Here is a 10,953-nt window from a genome sequence, read left to right on the forward strand (position 1 = left end):
CACACCCAAACAGCTGAGCCGACCTGTCAGATACTGAAATCTTTCCACGCTGGCTGGTGAACAGCGGCTGCAGGGAGCCCTGCTGGCGGCCATCCTCCCCACAGTCCAGGAGGGAGGGGACCGCCCGCCCTGCATCAGCGTCCAGGACCCCATGGGGGTAAGTTCTGGATGTGTCCTGGCCAGAGGGATTGTCAAATAGGAATGTAACTCCTCTTAATGTGCCTCCCGACAGAGTAGTAATACCCTTACTGAAGATGCATTTAAGCCTATCAGTGATGCTACACAGAAACATTTTTAATGGGAAGGAAAAAAAAATGAGTCAGTGTATGAATAACTGTCTGAGTAATGGACAAAAACGTTAAGGAAGCTACAAGTGAAGTGAAAGGACACCACGGACATCAGTTATGTTTATCAGCTTCTATCCTACGTGCTTCCGTCTCAGAAACAACGTGATAAAGGGAAATCTGGGCCGTGAGTGAGCGCGTCAAGGAAAGGAACACAGGTTGGGTTTAAAAGGTGAAACTTGTGCTAGATAGGGCTGGGCACCATCAATCATAAATTCTATTAAAACTCAACCACTTCAACACACTCTTTAATAAAAACTGTGTGCAAAAAAAGGTGTTCCACACACCATGTTTTCTATAGTAGAGGCCAGGCAGGTTTTGCCAGGTAAACTTCTTACGTTTTTTTTACTTGCACACATAAACAAATGGATCTGGGTTTTGATGATCTGGTTGACATTTTCCTCTTAGCCAATGAGATCTGAATACTTTCCAAATGTCTTTATTTTGATTCTATAAAACAGGAATCTTAGACCATGTTGTCACCTTATTAAAGAAGCTCAGGAAATAATGTCTGGAGAGAGCCCTCAGGATGGCACAGTAGCAAGACATGAAGCCCACCTTCTCCCACAAACACGAAAGTGACGGGATGCTCCCAGCAGCGAGAGAAGAGCAGAGAGTTAATTGCAAGGACACCCCCACGCGGCTCTCAGGTGACTTCTCTGCAGAAATACTACAGGACGGAAGGGACTGGAAAGATATGTTCAAAGACTTGAAAGGGAAAAACCTGCAGCTTAGGCTATTCTTATTGCAAGATTATTTAGAATAGAAGAAAAACAAATATTTAAAAGAAAGAAAATACTGCCTGGTATTTCTACTCACAGTGATTTTTTTCCCCTTTCTAAGTTAAAAACTCAGAAGTCCTAACCCCCAACATCTACCTACCTCCTAGAAGCAGTCAAAATGCACAGTTAGTATGTATTTGTTCAGGTTCCCTTACACAGACATATCTATGATTACATATTCATTTACTGATAACATCACTCTTACATTATCATCAATACATAATGTAAATCAGCCATATCTGATTTACTAACCCCTTGATTATTTTCAATTATGTTAGTCTTAATTTTTCACTATGATGTTACAAAGGTCTCTAGTTATTGTCTTAAAATATATTCCTAAAAGTTCCTCTCTCCATTAAGACTAGGATTTCCCAACTTACTTAACATCAGAAAAAAGTTTAAGTTACACTATTCTGGTCTAGTCAGAAAAGGACGTAATGAAAAAAAAAAAAATCAGGTTGGGACTGAAGTTTTGACCTGTAGTCAAAGAAATACTAATAAAAGTTTTTCAGGTAGGAGGAAAATGGAATGCAATGAAAAATAGGGAACACAGAAGCACTGTAGCACAAGAAGAAACTCAGAGCCCCGAGACAAGAACTAAGTATAGCTGCTGCTGCTGCTGCTGCTGCTGCATCGCTTCAGTCGTGTCTGACTCTGCGACCCCATGGACGGCAGCCCACCAGGCTCCCCCGCCCCTGGGATTCTCCAGGCCGGAGTACTGGAGCGGGCGCCACCGCCGCTCTACTACTCGGTCGCTCTACTGCTCGTGATAGAGCGCTGGTTGAGGTACTGCTTGCTGAGAAAGTGGCAGGAGTACTAACTGTAGAAGGAGGATTGCAGACGGAAGAAAGATGATCGTACCAGTAAGAAGCAGTGGATACAGATCATCCTGAAGCGGCCACTAAAAGAGTGATAGCCTGGCTGTGAGAACAGAGAAAAAATAAAACATAGACTGTTCTATGAGAGGCTTCCCAGGTGGCCAGTATACGAGACACGAGTTCAATCCCTGGGTCGGAAGATCCCCTGGAGGAGGGCAAGGCAACCCGCTCCAGTACTCTTCTGCCTGGAGAATCGCATGGACAGAGGAGCCCGGTGGGCCACAGTCCACAGGGTCGCGAGAGTCGGATGCGACGTAATGACTGAGCACAACCACAAGAGGCGTACTTTAAACATATAATCTTTAGGGGCAGAGGTTCTCAAAAACTGCATTAAAATCATCAGTGGCCTCCATAAAAATGCGGCTTCCTGGGCCCCATCACGAGAGGCTGTGATGCACCTCGGAGCACGGGGCCGATGGGCTTTGTCTGTCCCACGTCATACGCCCTCTGCCGCCTCCCATCACCAGCTCACAGGCAGCAGGAGAGACGCTGCGTGCTGGCTCTTGCTGCCCGGGCCTCAAACATTCATTCTTTTGTTGATTTATATATTAATTTGGCAAATATTTAGTGGATGCCTACTACCTATATTGGGAATACAAAGGTGGACAGAATATAGCCCCTCCCCTAGTGGAATTAAAATTCTGTCAGAGAAAGACATTCAATATAAGGTCACACAAAGTCAGGTAATATTAAATACTATGACAGAAACAAGGTAAGGTGACAGTTACAGGGGCGTTCACAGAGGTAAACACGGCCTTCCCTGGGGGCTCAGATGGTAAAGAATCTGCCTGCAGTGCAGGAGACTGCTTCAGTCCCTGGGTCAGAAAGACCCCCTGGAGAAGGAAATGGCAACCCACTCCAGGGTTCTTGCCTGGAGAATCCCATGGACAGAGGAGCCTGGCGGGCCACAGTCCTGCTGCTGCTCCTGCTAAGTCGCTTCAGTCGTGTCCGACTCTGTGTGACCCCATAGACGGCCTCCCACTAGGCTCCTCTGTCCACGGGATTCTCCAGGCAGGAACACTGGAGTGGGTTGCCATTCCCTTCTCCCGGGCTACAGTCCATGGGGTCACAAAGAGCCAGACATGACTGAGTGACTAACTTTCACTTTTGTGTAAGATAAAGATAAAATCTTAAAAATGAGCTGAGGTTTGAACAACAGTCTGCGTCAAGTGGGAGAGCTAGCCAGCCACCCTCCACGGGAGGAGAGTTACGGATGAGGACGGGGCAAATGCAAGCGTGCAGGAACAGGAGCCTGGAACGCTTGAGGGACGGCAAGGCGACCAGTGAGACTGGAGCAGACAGCAGTGAAGACGGGAGGAGACGAGGCCTGAGCGCCGGGAGCTGGGCCGTGTGGGACCTGAGAGGCAAGGGGAGGGCGCGGGGCCTCATTCCGTGGAGAAGTGCCGTGCTCCAGGACCCGAGCACTCTGCCCCCAGGAGCCCTTCGCTCTCCTGCCACCCTTCTCTCAGCAGCCGGTGCTGACCCTCAGCAGTACAGCTTGCTGCCTCTGACAGTCACTAACGGTGACGTCTGCACACCACTCCTTCCTTGGCCTCTTTCTCATTTGGAAAACAGTGTCTCAGAAAACAAGGTTACTCATAATTTTCTTCCTGGCTTTATCATTTTATGAACCTAGAAGTCTGGTGTCTAAATAGACTAGCTCCTAGGCACACGTGGTTATTTAAACCAATATTTAAAAATTAGTCCTTCAGTCACACTAGTCCATACACGCGGCCCCAGAGCCCCACGTGCTAGCTGCTGCGGTGCTGGCCAGTGCAGACCCAGCGTCTCTGCCGCCAGTTGCCTCGGCGATGCTCTGCGTGATAGAAACCAAAGGTGTAGCAGTCTGTAGTTTTATTTTTATGTTTAATCTACAGAATGTTTTTAGCCTCAAAGTATGAGGAAGAAAAGAATTTCAAGTGAACGTCCAGTCCTTCTCCTCTGATTTAAAATATCATTACACTATCATATAATAAACTAGTAGACAGTAAATGCCATGAAGACAGTATCTGTTTAACCACAGTGTTGCCAGCATTTAATATACAGTAAGTTTTTAATAACTATACGTTCAGGGAGTAAGTATTTTCCCTTTGTGCTTGTATCTGTTTCTGGACGTTACGTGCTGATCTTATTTCTCCGGCTCCCATTCTATATTATTTACTGATTTTGTTATTATAGATGTAAGCAGCCACTTTTTAACGTATAGTCAATATTCCCTCCTACCAGTCTCCTTTTTCAAAAAATGTCCTGCAGTTTTCCATGTTAACTCTACTAATCTTCACTGAATGACGCAGAATATTCGGTCTGTGGCCTGATGCTAACTCAGGATATCTCATTACTCCCGTGGAGCACTCCTCGTTAATGCTCAACCCAGTGCCTGAGGAACACTCCTGCCCTAGCTGACCCACTCTTTAATGCTCAAGACACAGCAAATCCCACTCCTCAAAACCACCCTGAGCAAGAGACCCTGTCCTGCGCCACAGCTGAGACTTCCCCAGCAGGCCCTGCCTACTCTCAAACTCAGCTCTGTGGAGAAGCTCAAAACTGCTGATCACCTCTTAGCGCCCACTTTGACCTCAATGAATCAAGTCCCTCCAGCGAAGATTTTCATATTCCACCAAGGAATGTACTTGGCCTCTTAAGACCTCCCAACTGAACACCTCACCCACAGCAAGTGCTAAACTGTCTCTTGAATAGAAGATGAAAATTCTGGCTGAGGGGGCAGTGGGGGCGGGGGGGGGGGAAGGAAGCTCACTGTGCTCGGGGTGGTGGTAGGGGGTAATCTCCTTTCACTAGATTGGAGAACATGAGGACCAGGTCACTGAATGACTGGAACTTCAGTAGAGTGGGGAATTTCAGAAGAAAAGCAAAATGTCCATGTAAAATCTGAAAAAAAACAAGGCATTTAGATAAGAGAAGAAATATTACCTTACCTCGGACATGGCTTTAAGAAATTATGACAGCTCTTCTGCCCTCCTCCTTCCGGCTCCTCTCTGAGCAGTGTTCAGAGAAAACACAGCTGGAGAGGGAGGAAGAAAACATAAAATGCCAGGCCTGCCCCAGGCTCTCAGCACCGTCAGCTGAGCAAGTCTCCTTCCTTCTCGCTGCCCTTCTCCCCACCACAGAAGTGAATAAGAGGCGTCACTCAACTGGCCTTTGCTGTCTAAATTCTTGCACCTACCTGCTCTAAGTACAGTCGAGTCATAGTGTTACATTAGTTTCAAGTGTTCAACATAGTGACTCAGTGTCTTTAGAGATCATACTCCACTCAAGGGTTTCCCAGGTGGTTCCAGTGGTAAAGAACCCGGCTAACAATGCAGGAGACATAGGAGACACTTTGACCCCTGGGTCAGGAAGATCCCTGGAGGAGGAAATGGCAACCCACTTCAGTGTTCTTGCCTGGAGAATCCCACAGACAGAGGAGCCTGCTGGGCTACAGTCCATGGGGTCCCTAAGAGTCGGACTCGACTGAAGCGATTTAGCACACTCATACTCCATTTAAATCTCCCACGTGCTTTAGACCTCAATATGCAACATAAACTCTCTGTGCATAAGATAGCTCCAGCACCCTTCAGAGTGGCACTGCCAGGTAAGGGGTATGTCCCCCTTCACAGTAAGGGTATTCATCAGCGAAATTATCCAAGGCTTCATGCTCAAGCAGTTGAGCCCACCTGGGATCCAGATCTGCCTCCTCAGTCTCTTCACTAGAGGATGACACTGAAATGTGTCCCCACCCTTTCTACAAAGATGAGATAAAAAGCTACAAAGTGAATGCCTCAGAGAAGCATCTTTACACAGGGTAGCCCGCGCAGGGGTCGTGCGGTCTGGAGGACCCTGCACCAAAGAGGACTTGCTGCTTCTGGTCCTGGCATATAAAACACACTGGAAAAGCATTCCTCAACTTTTCTAAGAAACTTCCTCGGGGTTGGGGGAAGTGTGCAGGTGCAGGGACGTGCAGAAACAGTCACCGCAACTCCCTAAGTTACGAGTCACTGTCCACGAACTCCCCTGCCTCGGCGAGTACAGCGGCAGTGGAAGGCCCTTCGGGGCCGGAGGTCAAGGCCGGCGCTCAGGGCTCTGCCCGCCGGGCCCGAGGCCGGCTTCTCCCCAGCTCTCTTTCCTCCGCGAACCCCCTCTCTCCTCCTCCATCTCGAGTCTGCCCCACTACACGGAGCCCCCAGTCCCGGCGCCCCTCGCGCTGGCGGCTCCCCGGGCGCAGCCTGCGGGTGCACGGCCACGACGCTGTCTCCCGCGTCCTCACACTCTCTTCACACACGGCCGCGCGCACTCCCACGCGCAAGGTCACGCACACAGGGGCGCTGTCACGCGTTGTCACACCCGGCCAGACCCGGTTCACACGCCGTGACACGCTCGCTCTGCCCACACACAGGCACGCACACCCTGACCCCGGCTCCCACCCGCCCGGACGCCCTCAGTCGCAGGCCTGCCCGCCCACGCGCCCCGCGGGACGCCTCACCTCTCCTCGCTCGGCGGCCGAGCGGCCCGCGGCCGGGGCGGGGTCTCGATCTCGCCGCGAGCGGCGGCCTCACAAAGGGGCCGCGGCGCCCGGGCGGGCAGCCGGCGCCGGCCGCGGGGGCCGCCGGGAGCTGGAGTCCGGCGCCGGCCGCGGGGGCCGTCGGGAGCTGGAGTCCGGCGCCGGGCCCGGGGCGGCGCGGGGCATGCCGGGACTGCCGGGCCCGGGCGCCGCGGCCGCCGGCCTCGTCCGCTCGCGCTGTCTCTGCCGCGCGCTCGCAGCCCCGGCCTTCCGTCCCAGAGCCGACCCGGCCCGGCCCAGCCCTCAGGCCGGCGGACGCATGGCCCCGCCGCCGAGTCCGCCTAGACCGGGAGGGCCAGCGTGAACTGCGCAGGCGCACCTCGCTCGCAGCGCCTAGGCGTCCAGAAGCGCTGGCCGCGCGCGGCGGCGGGGCTGTGGGGCGCACGCGCAGTGTGTCCGTGCGGGCGCCGCAGGTGGGGCTCCGGGCCGGCGCTGGGGGAACGCCGGCGGCGGGGCTGGGTGTGCGGGCCACGGCGCGCGCCGGGGCGCGGGGCTCTTCCTGGGTCCCCGCCGTCCTCCCGATCCTTTCATTTGCCACTTACTGAGGGGCTACTGGGTGCCAAGCAGGGCTTCCCACATGGCTCAGTGGTAAAGAATCCGCCTGCCAATGCGGAAGCCCTGGGTTCCACCCCTGGGTCCGGAAGATCTCCTGGAGGAGGACGCGGCAACCCACTCCAGTGTTGTTCCCTGGAGAATCCCATGGACAGAGGAGCCTGGCGGGCTAGAGTCTGGCAGGACTGAGCGACCAAGGACAGCACAGGTCGCCGAGCACTGTTGCAGGCGCTGGGGCTGCAACTAGGAACGTGCCAAAATCCCCATCCGCGGAGCTGAGGTTCCAGTGTGGGAGAAATTTAATAGGAAAAAAAAGGTACCGATAAATGCTGGGAATTGATACACGTTATAAAGAAAAGCAGAGCACAAGGCCATTCTTTCAGTGCTTTGCTCTTTTACACCCTCTTCCTATTCAGCGTGTCTGAAAAGGTTTAATAAACTCCTAGCTCTCGTCCTCGCAATCATGCCTCAGCTCTTCTGAAATTGCGTTACAGGATCTGGAGCTTCCGAGTAACTTCTCATCAAAGGAACCAGTGACAAAAAGCTGGAAATGTTTATATGGAGGAGATGTAAAAAATGCAAATGTTATACTTACAAAGATATTCAGTTCAGTTCAGTCGCTCAGTCGTGTCTGACTCTTTGCAACCGCATGAATCGCACCATGCCAGGCCTCCCTGTCCACCACCAACTCCCGGAGTTCACTCAGATTCACGTCCATCGAGTCCGTGATGCCATCCAGCCATCTCATCCTCTGTCGTCCCCTTCTCCTGCCCCCAATCCCTCCCAGCATCAGAGTCTTTGCCAATGAGTCAACTCTTTGCCTGAGGTGGCCAAAGTACTGGAGTTTCAGCTTTAGCGTGATTGCTTCCAAAGAAATCCCAGGGCTGATCTCCTTCAGAATGGACTGGTTGGATCTCCTTGCAGTCCAAGGGACTCTCAAGAGTCTTCTCCAACACCACAGTTCAAAAGCATCAATTCTTCAGCGCTCAGCCTTCTTCACAGTCCAACTCTCACATCCATACATGACCACAGGAAAACACTGTATACAGTAATAACATCTTGAATATAAACAACATGGTTAAAAGTAGAGAAATAAATACATGTGTTTGAAATTATACAACTTATAAAACTACTTGTGTGATACTGAAGCAACCTGTATTTCTGGGGTTTCGTTTTTGTTAAAGAGGGAATTAATCTGTTACAACTACATTAAGATTGCACTGCCGGGAAGCTGTTCCTATAAAAAAAGGTAAAAGGAACACAATCCACAAAAACTAGTTGGTTCTGTGTTTTAATGTTGAAATTCCGACTGTACCTAACCTCTGGCTTTCTGAAACAGTGCAAACATGCAAGTTAAGACATATCAATAAATGTTCAGGTTTTTGCAGCCTTTTCCACATTTCACAGATGTATGAAGAATCTTGAATGCCCATAAAGATGTATGGGCATCTTTACCCTGAAGGAAATAGGTGATAACAATTTTTTGTTTTCAACCATTACCTTTTAAGCTTCTGTTGGCAGAACCCTCTACAAAGCTTGCATCAAAATTGACTGTGACCTGCATAAAAAAACAAGTTTATCATTTTCAAATCAATAATCAGCAAACATGTCTGCCTAGCATATTAAATTTAATGGCGTAATCGAAGTACACGATCTTGAGTATTAGAGTATAGAATCCGAGACAGAGGACCCATTTGCTCTGCTCTCATTGTCACAATGAAGATATATTTATTTTTTCATGGATTAATACTGGAGCAAATTTAAGTCTGTACTCTATTTTGAGTTAAATTTTATAACAAGTGTGAGGTCGAAGTTCTTTTGTTGCTGTGGATGTCCAATGGCGCCAGCATTATTTGTTGAAAAGGCTATGGTGCCTCCAATAAATTGCTTTTGCACCCGAACACAATTTTTAAATGGGGAAAGGATATGGACAGACATCTCTCCAAAGAATATAAACAGAAAGTCCACAAGCACTCGAAAAGATGCTCAAATCATCAGTCCTTGCTGCTGCTGCTAAGTCACTTCAGTCGTGTCCGACTCTGTGCAGCCCACCAGGCTCCCCCGTCCCTGGGATTCTCCAGGCAAGAACACTGGAGTGGGTTGCCATTGCCTTCTCCAATGCATGAAAGTGAAAAGTCAAAGTGAAGTTACTCAGTCGTGTCCAACCCTCAGCGACCCCATGGACTGCAGCCCACCAGGCTCCTCCATCCATGGGAGTTTCCAGGCAAGAGTACTGGAGTGGGGTGCCATGGCCTTCTCCGCATCAGTCCTTAGGGAAATGTAAATCAAAACCATAATGACTTGTCATTTCACACCCACAAAAATGGCTAGAATCGAAAAGTCAGACAACAAAGTGTTGGTGAGGATGTGGAGACACTGAACTCTCATACATTGGCAGTGGGAATTTAAAATGAAGTAGCTGCCTTGGAGAAACATTCCAGACATTTCTTAAAAAGCTGGAGTTACTACATGAGCCAGCAATTGCAGTCGTAGATGTATATATACCTAAGAAAAATGAAAACACACATCCACGCAAAAACTAGTACACAAATGCTTCATAACAGCCATTAATAACAGTTCACTAATAATAATGATGGTTGGAACATCATTGCTCATGATGGCCAGCGTGGAAACAACCCAAATGCCCTTATTATTCAGTCATCAACTGTAATAAAAGCAGTGACATACTGACACCGAGCTACAAGGTGAGCTGTTGGGAGCCAGCCCATGGCAAAGGTCATGAGGAAGGAAGCCTGGCATACGCAAAGGCGTGATCAAGCCTCAGGAAACCCCCTGTTGCCGAGCATCTACCCCCAAAACCAGAGTACTTTACGGGGAGCTCTCCCCCATAACCACTTCTCTCAGAGAAGGAGTTAACTTGCAGCTCCAGTTAATAAAAATTCCTGGGCGTGATAAGAGTGTTTCAACTTACGAACTCGGAAGGTTCTCTGGCCTGCCTGATCAGGCTCATCCGGCTGCATGTGATGGTTTACAGCCTCCCAACTGTGAGAGGCACGGAATGTTTTAAAACTTTCTAAATACAGACTCTTTTGAGAAGTTAGAAAATTATTAGTATAGTATAGTGGGTTGATTAGGAATTATATTGGTGAAGGGTTTTTTCATTTTTCGTGCCAATAATTACTGCTAATTCCCTGCCCTGGGTGTGACAAGGGTGTCTCAGGTCAAACCTCTCTGCCGACAGACTAGCTTGTGTGACAACCTCTCAACCATAAACAGCACAGAGAGTTTGGAGTATTAGCATAGGGCTTTTTTCATTGATGAGTCAATGATTGCCATCAGGCCTCCATAACCTTAGGCACCTGGGAATATAGTAATCAATGTATTTGAAATATAGAAAAGGAAATATAGTAGTTTTTTGATGATAGCAATACTAGACTTTTTGAGTTAATGAATTTTCTCTTTTGTTATAGATCACTGTACTTTGTTATAAATCACTATAAATCACTGTGTCCTTGCAAAAATGTGACTTTATCACTATCTTAAGACAAAACAGATCTTAAGGGGAACATTGGTGAAGGGTTTACATTTGTTGAGCCAATATTTGCTCCTAAATCTCCATATTCCTGCCCTTATAATGAATATAACTAGCATATAGGAGAAATAAGTATTAACCTTTAAGATTAATCATGTTAAACCTTAGGTTAAGTAAATTCCTTTCTTGACTGTAACTCACTACACCCTCACCCTATAGGAATGCAACTTTATTTGGAGGGTGGCGCCTGATTTAAGAAAAAAATCACCCCTGGAAAAATAAGTTTTCTGGTTAACTGACCGATATCAGAAAGGGCCATAAAATGTCAGCAGACCTCATGGCCAGAAGA

This window comes from Capricornis sumatraensis, chromosome 20, assembly GCF_032405125.1.
Source record: "Capricornis sumatraensis isolate serow.1 chromosome 20, serow.2, whole genome shotgun sequence".
NCBI classification, from domain to species: Eukaryota; Metazoa; Chordata; class Mammalia; order Artiodactyla; family Bovidae; genus Capricornis; species Capricornis sumatraensis.